The sequence below is a fragment of the Egretta garzetta genome, unplaced genomic scaffold, assembly GCF_000687185.1.
Source record: "Egretta garzetta isolate BGI_Z169 unplaced genomic scaffold, ASM68718v1 scaffold117, whole genome shotgun sequence".
NCBI lineage: Eukaryota > Metazoa > Chordata > Aves > Pelecaniformes > Ardeidae > Egretta > Egretta garzetta.
This window is the reverse complement of record NW_009260479.1, coordinates 1,029,604-1,042,268: the sequence shown is the minus strand read 5'-3', so window position 1 is coordinate 1,042,268 and position 12,665 is coordinate 1,029,604.

Sequence of the window (12,665 nt, the reverse complement as noted above, 5' to 3'; positions counted from 1 at the left end):
GAGCAGACTGGCAGCCACAGGGGGCTATAGGTTTTGGTGCAAGCAACTGGAAGGCACCGGAGCTGTGGGTGCTTCATCAGGGAACATCAGTTCTGTGTGCATGTTGTGAGATTTGCTGACAAACTTCATGCTGGACTACCTGGTGAGTAGAAGATCCTAGAGGGGTAAAGCCCAAGGTCTCAGCTGATAACTTGTTAAGGTCCTTGGGCAAAGCCCGGCACGGACACTGCACAAGAGCTTCATACTTTCAGGATCCTAAGCAAGCCATCTAAGCTACCACAGTATGAAGCCAATGGAGCTCGTTTCCATGGTAGTATGGGCTCAGGAGTACTTCTATGCCCACACAACTGCTCCAGCAAACAAAGTATGAGTATCACAAAAAGGAAAATAAAGTTTGCTTGAAGCATGGTCATCTAAAATAGACTGCAGTGAAGAGAGGTTGGCTGATATGAAACACATCCATCCATGGCCTCTGTGTTCTCTCTCTGCTCCTGCTTTGTAAATTGTAGGACAACACAGTTCTCTAAAAAGCTCAGCAGACATCAGGACAGTTATCCAGTCAGACAAGATGAAATAAAAAGGGGAAAATACAAGAAAAATAGCTACCATATAAGAGTTGCACAAAGAATGAGTAACAAAGCCTACTGTTACCAGATGCTGCATGAATGCTCCAAGTATGGTCCTACTGTTGTCTTGCTTCCATATTTCCAACAGGATGATGACAAACATTTGTTTATAACTATTTTCCAAACATTAAGGTAAGACGACTGTCTCTGACTCCTGCTGTTTAGCATCTTGCATTAGCAAATAGTCCCAGAGATTTTGACTAGATTAGTTTTTTGCCTATTTAAAATGCAATATTCATATGAGTATGACAACCTAATATTAGGAAACTAATAGCAGCATCGTACCCAAAAGATACACATGTCATTACACACCAGCGTACAGTTAACAGTGAAATATGCTTCAGGATATCCAGCAGTCTCTTAACAACCGGGCTGATGAAGAACAAGGCATCCATCACATTCCTATATGAAATATTACAACAATATTAAAAATTACACAGCTGCTTACTCTCAAGGCCTCAGACGTAATTATAAAACTCAGTGGTAGAAAAGTACTTATTGTTTGCTTTCATTAGCGTGCTTCTAAGAAATGTAATTCTTACCTGTGTTTCATACCTTTTCTATAACAGAAAGCTGAGGTTCCTATTAAACCAGTACTCCTTTTTCAGAGAAGCAAGACAAAAAGATGGATGAAGTTACAGATTGAAACAACACCATAGCTCACACCTCCCGAGTTACACAAAGGATTACATTACCGTATTTCAAACTGCGTCTGGCATCTCTGTGATTACTTGCTCTATGTTTGTAACTCTGAAATAACGCAGAACTGCACAGACCTTTAGAGAAACAGCCAAGGCTACCATGCAGTACAGAAATAGAGGCTTTTTTGAAGCCCTATCCTTTGTGCCCAACCCTCTGTAAATTGAAGGGGAGTGAAGAATGCTGGAATAAAAAAGCACAGTGCCACGCCATTTCTTTTTACAAAATGAAATAGCTTTTCAATCCCACATCAAAAAGCTTCTTAAGAAAATATTAGCCAAACCACACTGGAGGAATCCAAACCATCCCCAATAAGAGAGATATTAAACCAAATATTTTGATTTAGTATACTTGTTAAACAACACATAGCAAGATAAACAGAATCCACTTGTGGACCAGGCAGATTCTGCTAGTTTCAGTCAATGAAACAGCAGAAATCTACCTTGACACTGAAGTGTTGAGTGTGGTATTTTAGCACGTTTTTTTCTTAAGAGTGCGTTCTTCATGTATTTTTGACAGGCTAATTTTTGCACCACTGATTTACAGCAGTAGTCCTGAGCAGAAAAGGAGTGAAGAGTGCGTTCTTCATGTATTTTTGACAGGCTAGTCAGCAGTAGTCCTGAGCAGAAAAGGAATATAACAGCTTTTAGGCAGCAGAATTTAACATCTCACCCTTAAAAAGCTTTGCAAATTTTCTTGTTGTTATTGTTTTACTCTTCCAGTCATTTCTACCTTTGATTTCTAACAGTTAAATGAAGATAGTTCCAATAAACACAGGCAAGAAGATGATACCTGTTTCCAGTCGCCTCTGTACATGACAGATACCCAGCTGTCTGGAGGGAGGTGACAGAGCAGGCTCCTATCAGACCCGTTACTTACACCCACAAATATAAAATGGCCAGGGTATGCAAACAGGGACTAACTGGTTAGCATAACAGGTGGCCCAGAAGTGCAGCCCAGGAAGGTAAGGCAGTCCAATGGTGGTGTTCTACATGAATGGAAGAGGTCTTGACCTAGACAGGAGCCCATGAGGAAAGACGTGGCTGCATGGAGCACTCGGTCTCCCTTCCTGAGCCTAGGCCTGGGGCTGCAGCCTCAATAAGGCAGGTGTGCTCTGGTCAAAGTACTGAATCTGGAGACCTGGTGGGGGGTCAGATGAAATGCTTGACATCTCATGACCACCCCAATAGCAACAGACATCCCAAAGACCCAGTGAAACCAGGGTCTTTCAACGATGGGATAACTAATGCTAAAATACCTACTTTGCAAGAGTAAGAGAGCCACATGTATGGGTGGGGGTGTTCCAATATATTTAAAGAATTATACACGTTTGCAGTGTAACAGCATGAAGATGTTATAGGAAAAGAGAAGCATCAAAGAATCATTGCGGTTAGGAATCCCATAATCTAATTCCAGTTTGGGACTGGAACTGGACACTGCTGACACCCATAAGTGCAATGACAGTGATCATGAAATGCTGAGCACAGAAACTGTAAATTTTGGACTAGTAGCAACAGGAGGAGTTAAATTACCTACACACAGAATGGGTTGGCAATTCATCAGGATGATACGCAGAAACGAAACTGGAAGAACCTGTACAGGAATCCACCTGAGAGATGCTATTTTGGATTTAGACTCAAGTGGTGCTTAGGAATCAGTTCAAGTGGAATCACTGGAAGAGCAGTTCTGTAGCGGTGATCACAACACAATTTGGTTACTATAGAAAAGAGCAGGTGAATGAAGAAAGCACTAGATAAGAAAGATGAAGGAATGGAACAATGTAAAAATAGGGCTATTAGTCAAGAAAAAGATGAAAGGAACAGCCCCAAAAGCAGGAACAATCAAATCTACAAACAATATAAAAACTATACAGAATACTGGGTTAGAAGCCCAGATAAAACATGGACCAAAAGGGAAAAATGGAGAAAAAAAACCCCAATTAATTCTTGCTTGGCTCAACATGGAGTTATGAAGGCTGTCAGAAGGAAAAGGTCAGCATTTAAAGAAATGGAAAGCTTGTCCACATGCAGAGAACAGAAAAGCCATACAACAGGTCAAATGTAAAGAAGAAATTAAGAGGATGTAAATTAATTTGAACAGTACCTTACAATGGATACTCAACTTCATAGTAAAAAGTTCTTTAAGGACATTAAAAGCAGGAGACCAGCTAAGGAATCATAGAATTGTTTAGGTTGGAAAAGACCTTTAAGATCATCCAGCCCAACCGTTCCCCTAGCCCTGCCATCCCACCACTAAACCCTGTCCCTAAGCACCTCGTCTGCCCGGCTTTTAAGTAACTCCAGGGATGGGGACTTGACCACTTCCCTGGGTGGCCCCTTCCAGAGCCTGACAACCCTTTCTGCGAAGAAATTTTTCCTAATGTCCAACCTAAACCTTCCCTGGCGCAACTTCAGACCATTTCCCCTCGTCCTGTTGTCCATTACCATCCCTCAGCCGCTCCTCATAAGACGTGTGCTCCAGACCCCTCACCAGCTTCATTGCCCTTCTCTGGACATGCTCCACCCCCTCCATATCTTTCTTGTAGTGAGGGGCCCAAAACTGAACACAGTATTCAAGGCACGGACTCACCAGTGCCGAGTACAGGGGCACGATCACTTCTCTACTCCTGCTGGCCACACCATTCCTGATACAAGCCAGGATGCCGTTGGCCTTCTTGGCCACCTGGGCACCCTGCTGGCTCATATTCAGCCAGCTGTCAACCAGCATCCCAAGGTCTTTTCCGCCATGCAGCTTTCCAGCCACTCTTCCCCACGCCTGTAGCGCTGCATGGGGTTGTTGTGACCCAAGTGCAGGACCCGGCACTTGGCTGTGTTGAACCTCATAAGTTGGCCTCAGCCCATCGATCCAGCCTGTCCAGGTCCCTCTGCAGAGCCTTCCTCCCCTTGACAGACACTCCCATCCTCTCTGGTGTCATCTGCAAACTTACTGAGGGCACACTCAATCCTCTCGTCCAGGTCATTGATAAAGATATTAAACAAGACCGTCCCTAAACAGGACTGCTTGATGAAGAAAGAATAATAGAAGCACTCAGGGGTAGGCAAAAACACTCAGTGAATTTCTTGCACTGGTCTCTTCTGATGAAGACCTTGGGAAGATTCCCACATCTCTGACATCCTTTAGAATAAATCAACTTCAATACACAAGAAAAATTGGACCAAACTGATAATGGTAATAAAACACGAGAACCGGGTAGCATTCTCTCAAATGTGAATCTGCAAAACTGCTGGCAAAGGCATGGTACCCACCCTCGCAAAGGGCTGCTCAGCCAGAGGCCTGCAGTGCAGCTAACACAATTCCCATCTGCAAGAAGGGCTTCAGATGGTATCTTAGAATTATGGGTTCGTGAGTGACCTCCTTAGCAGTGACGAAGTCCATAATAATAAGTTTTGAACACATGCACAAACACACGCTATTTGGAAAGAACTGGTACAGAGTCGTAATGGGAAATCCACCCTCACTACGCTGCTGGACTTGCATGAGTGTTATCAGTCAGTATTTAGGTAAAGGAAATCCCATGGACATGATATAATTCTATTTTGAAATAACTTCTCATTAATAAGCTATGTTGCCTCAGGGTTGGAAAGACGATAACACATCCAGGACATGACCAAAGAGCATCCGTGCTCAGAAGCATGCCAATATCACCTCCAGGTGATGATCAAAGTGTAGTACTGTGCAACCACCCTGGGGACATTTCAAAAGCCTTTCAAGTTTCCTTGTGCAATACTGTTTCCTACTATTTATTTTAATACTTTTTCAGTTTATCAACAGTAATTTCCTATATTCATGTTCACAGCACCCCTAGAATACAGTCAACACAAACTACTTAACATTTTTAAATAAAATGTACAATTGCAGAACTGAAATGAAATTATTTCTAATGAATATCTTCACTAATGAGCCAAGTTCAAGCTAAATGCATCATTTTGCTCAAACCCGAATTCTATAAATTGAAGTGGGTGTCAGAGCCTTCAAGAGCTTAAGCACCGCTTTAAAAGAATCTGTCAATTATTTAATAGAAATCCTTTCCTAGTACAAAGCTACTGATCTATGTCTCACATCCAAGGTTAATTTAATGCCTAAAATGTAGCATTAAAATGTACTGTTGCGTGAAATCATTTATCTTGGAAAAAACGCAGAGAACAAGGAAAGACAATTATTCGTATGAATAAGAGAACCTGAATCACAAAGGAGAGAAAATTATATCTATATAATGCAGACATGCAAAGATCAATCCATTATACTAGACAACACAAAGAAAGGAGATTTAAATTGTAGGGTAAAATTATAGCTACATACAGTACTTTTTTTTATAAAAAAAAGCAGAGAGGAATCTGGTTTAGCACAGATTCTGGTCAAGTCAGCCAAGGTGCTACCATGCCATCCAGAAAACCTCTTTAAACCCACTCAGGTACATCTGTACTGTTAATACACCCTCTTCTTTCCACAGGTCTTAAATTATTGAGAACACAAAGACACTTGGTAGCTCCATGGAGGAACCCACACCCGTGACATTTAGACAAAGGTTAGTCCCAAGGCAAAACCAAGGAGGGTAAGCATGAGGGAAAGGACCTGCTTCTTCTGCAGGAAGAGGACCAGATACCTGACTTTTTATCAGTGAGCCTAGATGATGGTTATAAAAAAAGAAAAAAAAAAACAACCCGAGACCTCCCGCGAAGTCTCAAAGGCCAGTTTCATCCTGTTTCCAAGGACATTTCAGCAAGTGGCCAAGAATCAAACCACTCCTCTAGAGCAGGCTGATGTATCTGCCCACATTATTTGTGACCAGGACTCCCAAATCATTGTGTAGCCCCTACCTTGGGGTCTGGCACCTTAATGTGGAGAACCCCAGAGCCAGATGACAAGACAACGAACCACCTCCCTGTCCAGGGAGATTTGCTGCTTCGCCTGGGCTTGCATCAGGGATGCTGAGGAGAGACTGCCAATGCTCATCCAGCCTTTGGACACTTGCTGCTCATTCACATGGGCAGCAATGATACAGTCAAGGGAGACCATGAGCACATCAAAACAAAAGGCCTGAATGACTAGAGCTCCATGATAAACAGAATACAGGTTAGAGTGGAGAAATTTAGAAACACTGCCAAGGCATATGGAGATGATGTTAGAAAATCCAGAGCTCACCCAAAGTTCATGCTTATAGGAGACTTCAAGGGCTGAAAGAAGTGCTTCTTCTCTCACATTAGGGGTCAAAGGCTGACCAAAGAAAATGTAGGCCTGCTGCTCAATGAGGCAGGTGACTTTATAATGGCAAAGGCACACGAGGTTAACTTAGCCAATTTCTTCTTTGCCTCATTTGCCACTGACCAGATCTCCTAGGTCTTTCCTAGGAGATTCTTTCCAAGGAGAAGATGAGCTACTGGCAGCGGATGTGGTTGAATTCAGGGAGTACCTGTGAGAGCCTGACTCATCCAGTTCCATAGTACCAGATGGGCTTTGCCCATGGGTGCTGAGAACTGACTGATATCATAGCAAGGCTTCTCTCTATAGTCTTTGAAAAGTTGTGGAGATCCAGGAGGTCCCCAGTCACTGATGAGAGAAAAATGTTCCACCTATCTTCAAAAAAAGGCTGAAAGTTCTACCCAGGGACCTACAAGCTAGTCAGCTTTCCTTCAGTTTGTGGGGAAATAATGAAACGAGTCCTCCTGGAACACGCTTCTGAGTGCAGGACCACTAGAGGTCATCGAGTCCAACCCCCCAACTTTCCTTCAGTTTGTGGGGAAATAATGAAATGAGTCCTCCTGGAACACGCTTCTGAGTGCCTGAAGATGGTAGCTATTTCGAATAGTCTGTGGAAAAGGACGTGGAGGTCTTGGTAGTCAGCAAGCTGCACACCAGCCAGCAGTATGCCCTGGCAGTAAAGGCAGCTGACAGCATCCTGGGTTGTATTAAAAGGAGCATGGCGTGTTAATTGAGGAAAATTGACTGAGGGAAACTATTAACCCCCTTGGCTCTCTACTCATGATTTGTAGACGTGAAACATCACATACATTTTTGGGACCCCTGGGACAAGGAAGACATTGATCAACTGGATTGAGTTCAGCAGAAGGTTGCCAAGATGGCCAGGGGCTGGAGCACATGTCCTGTAAGAAGCGGCTGAAGGCTTATTCAGCCTGGAGAAGAGAAAGCTGCAGGGAGGAGATCTGTTAGGTTGTGTGAGAAAAGGTTCATCTTCACAAACACAAAGAGTCAGAGAGATAGTGGTAAATGGGAGAACTGGAATAATACCCTGCCCTGACTATTCTGGGCTATCACAGGACTCATCAGCTTGAAGGAGGACAGGGGAGCAACAGGTAAGGGAACCCCAATAACTTAGCCGAAGAAAAAGACCCCCTGTCACAGGTTGTCCCAGGGCTGTCACAGGAGAGCAATCAACGAGACGACGACAAGACTCTCTAATGCATCTTTCAGACTGAGGCGGGGTGTTACACGATGCAAAGAAGAGGATTGTTCAGAACTTACTAGAGATGTTTTGGGAAAGAAACAAAGCCAGGGGAAGGTAAGGATCAAGGTCATTTGGGGAAGATTAGATACATGAAAATAGAAAGGTAAGGAGTTAGAAGGGGCTGGATGTGTGTTAGCCAGGGCTGGTCAGCACTTCTGTCTTTCTGTCTGTCCTGTCTCCTCATTAAACTTTATTGCTAACTACTGCCCTGGGTAAGTCTCTCTCTATTCTGTAGCTGTGTGTGTATATGGGGATCAGAGTCATCTGTTTCCTTCTCCTGCTTTTAACTCATTTTCCCCCCACACCTCTGACTGAGCTGAGGGCTGAAAAAAAAGGCAGGCAACAGAAAAAGAAACACCAGTGGACCTAAAAAATGCTTTGGCAACTAGGAGCTCAACCAGCTTTTTTGTTTAGCACCGCAAATATCTGTCAAGTCCTTTCCTGTACAAATCAGTCACTGTCCAAACCCCTTATTTACAAAAGTGCCTTTTGTTCACAAGAAGTTTATGCATTTCACATTTAGAAAATCTTTATACATTTCACTTGCTCCTTTAACACACAACAAAATGTTCTGCATTTTTACAAAAAACCACAGGAACAACCAGACAAATAAAGGTCATTTTAAACAGCACATAAACCACCAGGCTGAAGTGCAATTATGTTCTCCACAGTGCAGAGCAGAGAACAAGGGGAGCCGATGAACTGCAGCACATACATAATTGTGTGCAATTATACAAGCGATACATAACTTGTTCTGATTACTTCGCTCTGATATCAGACTCTATTGTATTCCAAATTCTGTACCAAAAAGATGTCAGCTAACACCAGGTGCCTTTTAAAAGCCAGATCTATTCTGCTCATTGTGCATTACTCACTTTGGAAAATAAACGTATTTACAGACAACACAATGTTCAAAGAATATTTTAAGAAGTCTTTCCAGACCTCACATTTGCTGGATTGTTCAAATTGTCACTCACATTACTGACAGTATTTCCCTTAGCCCCTAACCAGGCGAGTGTTTCTGGATCGCACATATTTGGTAGCTAGTGGTGCTGAACTAGCCAAATTAAACTACACGCCGTGCTACCCCAGCTGCTATGTGAACAGTTGGTGAGCTTGAAGTGTCTACCATGACTGTCACCAACTGGGATCCTGAAGCTGGGGTAGTGAGATTTGTGAGCTTGATGATTAATTAAAAAACAGAAGCCTGTAAAGCAGCCCCAGTTACTGCTGATTAACAGACCTATACAGGCAAGGAGTGCCATTTCTTCAGATTGTGACCACTCAGCAGCCCTTTGCTTGGACAGAGATTAAGGATATGTGGGAAATTTGCAGTTAACAGCCTCAGGAACACCTCTGCAGCAGCTGTGGAGATGCTGGGAAACTGGAGCGGGTGGGATGCAGCTGATGGCTTAAGAAAGAAGTAGTTAAGGTTTAAGTGCACAGGGGTAAGGTCAGAGCTCAGTTAAATCAGTGGTAGCTGGTGCCCCATCTATGGGTTACACAGCATCCTGCTGCTGCCAAACTGCTGCATTTTGGGGGGGCTGCCACTGACCTGGCAGCTGCTGCTGATGATCAAGTTTATGGGACTATAAAGATGAGGTGGCCAGGCAACCCTACGCCTCAACAGCGTCACACCCTGGCAGACATTGTCTCTCAATGCAACCAAAAATCATTCTGAAGACCTTGGGGAAAGGGAATCTCAAGGAGTAGGAATCTCAGCTCCAAGAAGCTATGCCGTTAGTTAACACAAAGTCCACCGTAGTAGCTGTGCAGAAAATCAAACACCTCACACTCAACCAGGTCATACACTGCCAGTGGCACTTGATGACAGTGAAATTAGTACCTTTACATACAACGAATAGCATGGAGTACCAATGAAGTTGTGTTGATACAGAAGTAATGTTGATACAGTTGTTGTTGATACTACACTGTAATGAACTGACATCGTTTACCACTCGCTTCAGTTTCACATGTAGCCTTAGAGCTGGTAACCTTATCAACCTAGGCTTATATCCCATAGCGATGGTGGTCTTTGCTGTACACAGCTTCTATAGCCTTTTGGTTGCACAAGTTATGGCAAATGACTCAAACTGTTAGGATGAGTCAAGAGCACAAGTCTTATGAGGAGCGGCTGAGGGAACTGGGGGTGTTTAGCCTGGAGAAGAGGAGGCTGAGGGGAGACCTTATCACTCCCTACAACTGCCTGAGAGGAGGGTGTAGTGAGGTGGGGGTTGGTCTCCTCTCCCAAGTAACAAGCAATAGGAAGAGAGGAAATGGCCTCAAGTTGCGCCAGGCAAGGTTTAGATTGGATATTAGGAAAAACTCCTTCGCTGCAAGGGTTGTCAAGCACTGGAAAGAGCTACCCAGTGAAGTGATGGCGTCCCCATCCCTGGAAGTATTTAAAAGATGTGCATATGTGGTGCTTAGGGACATGGTTTAGTGGTGGACTTGGCAGTGTTAGGTTAACAGTTGGACTCGATGATCTTAAAGGTCTTTTCCAATCTAAATTACTCTATTCTATGACAATCTCCACAGTCTAGTCTTCAGTATGTAGCTCACAAGGGGAAGGATGGAGCTTGAAATGTTGTAGGCTGTAAGAAGCAGTGGGCCACAACAGTGACCTGTGAAAGAGGACATCAAAACCACTGTGTCGCAGGCAAAATCACTTCCAGGCTGCCCTAAGAAAGATCAAACAACAGTGGAAAAAACCCACTGTGTGCCCAACATTAATCGAATCAAGAGAAGTACTTAAGCTTAAATATATTTAACAAAACATCTGGAACCCTTTGGGGAACTCTCAAGGGGAAAGAATACACCATGCCAGGTCAGGTAAGCCACTGGGAGAGCTGCAGCCTGTGGCTGACACCACGCTGGAGCAGGAGCTGCTATGCTTATTGCCTCAAACTCCCACATTGCCCATCTATTCATCAGACGAATTTTGATGGACAGAATGTATCATCTGGTGAAAATAAGGGAATATCAAGTAAAACGTCCCAACTATAGACTGCTTCTCCTGCAACTTTCTCAAACCTGAGAAGCACTGGCCAAGCAGAGCTCCAAACTCTGTTCTCTGATCGAACTGGATTGTAGAGCACACCATGAGTAGTGGTGACACAAGATACTACCCTGGTAACACTAGGGATGACTCAGCTTTGCTTGCTGTTGCAGAGGAACATCTTGGCATTATCACTACTAACCACCATGATCAGAACACACAGTTCAGAGATCCAGAAGGCTGTGGCTACTGTACTTCAGTCTTGGCAGTAAGTTTGGAGAAACACAGTAAACATAGCCTAAACATAGCCTAGCCAATGCTTTTAAGTAATTATTTTTCCTTAATATAGCATTTGGGAACAGGACTTCCCAATGTCTGGACTATCTGTCCAGAAACGGTGCATTTCCCTGCTTGGGCAATGTGGGATCGCACCCTTGCTGGTGGTGTGGTAACCCTTGACACTCAGCTCACCTTCCTCCACAGAGATCTGCTCTTGCTGCTCTCTTGATGTTGGGAAAATGGGTAACATCATCAGAGGCTTCTAATTAACCATTCTCCCAGCTGTGCTCATGCTAAGCCTAAGATACACATCCCCAGCAGGCGCCCTCCAACTCCTATTAGCTGCTGATCAAGAGGAACCCAGAAGAGAGAGTGAGGGCTTGACAGCCAGTGTCCCTTTTCTCTCCATGTTGCACAGAAGTGATCCTGCCCAGACCACTTGAACATACAGGCTTTGGTGCTGCTGAGTATGTGGGTAACAAGGTTACTAGCAGAAAAAATATGTAAAGCAAGAAAGATTATGCGTAGCAAAAAAATCCCCTTCCGTATGATTTTACATTGAATTTTCATATATTCATTTTCTTATATTCATTTTCTATAGCAATCACACATCCCCTTTCCCACTGCCTGATGCAACCTTATTCAGCTGAGGAACCCCACGACCCCAGGGGTGCTTGCCTTAAGCTGCAGGGAGGTTGAATCTTGCTGGCACCTAATTTTGCAGTGGGGCTGTGTTGGGACATCTGCCACATGCCAATGTGGCAAACGCTTTAGACCTAACCAGGCCTGCTGAGTTAATACACGGGGATACTGGAGAGACATTATCCCATGTGCTCAACAACCACCCTGTTCATGTAGCAGCTACGTTCACTGCATAACCACTGCAGTGGACACCTGAAGAAGAAGACACTTCACGTAGATTAGTTAGTGATAAGGTAAAACTCTTAAAATCAGTATTATAAGAAGGATGTTACAGAAACTCTGTTTTAGAAGCCCACTATTCTTTGGCATAGCTTAATAGCAAACCTTCACCAGCTTTGAAATGTGTTTTCTTGATTTCTTTCTGTTTGTATCCCAGCTGAGATCGCTCTCAGTGTCTTTCCGAGACCTTGCATCACAGTGCATGTGCATACCCACTGTTAGGAATACCCTAGGAGCTACTTCAGGGAAAATCAGTCCCTACATCACCACCTCATGTAATCTCTTTGCCAGGTTATAATCAACCGACTTTTACTGGCAAGCGTTAAATGAAACCTTGAGAACGCTATCACTGCAGTGGACGGTAACAGCAACAACCAGATGGCACAGAGGGTGCCTGTCGTGGTTTAACCCAGCTGGCAACTCAGCACCACGCAGCCACTCGCTCACTCCCCCCCCTCCCTCTGTGGGATGGGGGAGAGAGTCGGAGAAAAGAAAAAAAAAGTAAGACCCGTGGGTTGAGATAGAGACAGTTTAATAAGAGAGAAGAATAACAATAGTGATGATAATAATAATGGTAAGAGAAGATACAGAATATATAAAACAAGTGATGTGCAATGCAATTGCTCACCACCCGCTGACCGATGCCCAGCCCGTCCCG